The following is a 1,761-nucleotide window of genomic DNA, read 5'->3' as shown; positions in this document are numbered from 1 at the left end:
TTTGGGCACTTTTCAACTCATTGATGCGCTTAGGAGATGATGTAATCATATTAATAACACTATCCAAATGAGAAAAAAATGAATTAATATCTGAGACATCCCTAGCTGCAGAAATCAATGTGAGTTGTAAACGGTGGGCAAAACAATGGACATAGTATGCATATGGACAATCTTTAAGAAATAATGCCTATAGTCCATTCCAAGAACCATGCATATTATTAGCACCATCGTACCCTTGGCCTCTCATATTTTGCACTTGAAGGTCGAAACGGACAAGAACATCAGAAATTTGATTCTTAAGATTTAATGAGGTAGTGTCACTAACACTTTTAATTGCAAAAAAACGCTCTGTCAAAATTCCATTACTTCTAACGAACCTCAGGATAATGGCCATTTGTTCTTGTGAAGAGTCATCTCGTGCTTCGTCAACAAGAATACTAAATTTTGCACCCCCAATTTCGCCACGAATTCTTTGTCGGACTTTGTTGGCTATAATGTTCAAAATTTCTTTTTGAATGTCTGGAGATGTGTATGTAACATTTTTGGGAGCATTACCCAATACAACTTTCCTACTTCAATATTCATTTTTCCAAATGCATCCACCAGTTCAATGAAATTCCCACGATTCAGTGAAGATGGAGATTCATCATGGCCTCTAAAGGAACAACTTTGAAATGCTAACCACTTAACACTCATAATGGTGGTCTTCAGACGCAAACGATTTTTCTGAATTTCCTCATTTGATAAAGAATGCATTACCTTGTCAATATGTTGAGTTGGTTTCATTAGATCTTCAGCACTTCTCTTACAGCCATTATAAAACGACGTAGATGTTGTACCAACATGAATAAGAAATGCACATTTACTTCCTTGGTTAACCCTCTTCCAACTATCAAACCCAATAGTAACCAAAGATGAAATATTAGGTGGAGTACTCTCATTGAGAAAGAGGAAACAATAAAAACAATATGCCTTATGTGTTGAAGGTAAATATTCCAACTAAGGAAACTGATTGTACCAACGTTCCTGAAATCGACGTTTCTGCTTTCCACATTCTTTGCTCTGATACTCCAAAAGTTTTGGTTGATAAGGTCCAACATTTAGATAAGCTCGCCTAATCTGATCGCGTTCGTTATGTGGATGTTCACATATTTGTTTTCTTTTTCCAGGGTCCCGTTCAATAGAATCAGATGGTTCTACATTAAGATTGGAAGATGAAGGCCGTACAACTTCTGGGGATGAAATTGGAGGAATGGGAGCCGTAGGAATTGGAGAATCTTGAGATTTATTACTTTTTGAAAAAAAAAAGACAACAAGGTTCTTCCTTTCTTGTTAGAATGTCGATCTTCTTCCATATTAAATCTAAAAGCATAAAAAACAAGATACTTCAATATCACATAAAGGCATAAACTTAAATTGATAAAACCATAACCATATAAAACCAATTTACTATTTGCTATAACCTATGAAATGAGATTTTTCATCCAAAGTCAGAGATTGAGAAATGAGAACCAACCTTGAAAATTTGAACCTCCTTAACCCTTTTAGCCTTTGGACCATTTTCTTAGCAAATAGCACAATACTACAAAAAATCAAAAGCATCACCTACAATTAAACAAAAAAAACTATGAAAATAGTATCATAATGCCTATGAAAATGCTCCAGTGCTTCACCCAGTATTATACAAAAATAAACAATAGTTTTACTTTTAAGAATGTCATATAAATCAAAAATAAGTAATTTTTCTTAAAGCAAGCATCA

Source organism: Olea europaea, unplaced genomic scaffold (assembly GCF_002742605.1).
Source record: "Olea europaea var. sylvestris unplaced genomic scaffold, O_europaea_v1 scaffold1371, whole genome shotgun sequence".
Taxonomy (NCBI): Eukaryota; Viridiplantae; Streptophyta; class Magnoliopsida; order Lamiales; family Oleaceae; genus Olea; species Olea europaea.
Note: the sequence above shows the minus strand (reverse complement) of the source record.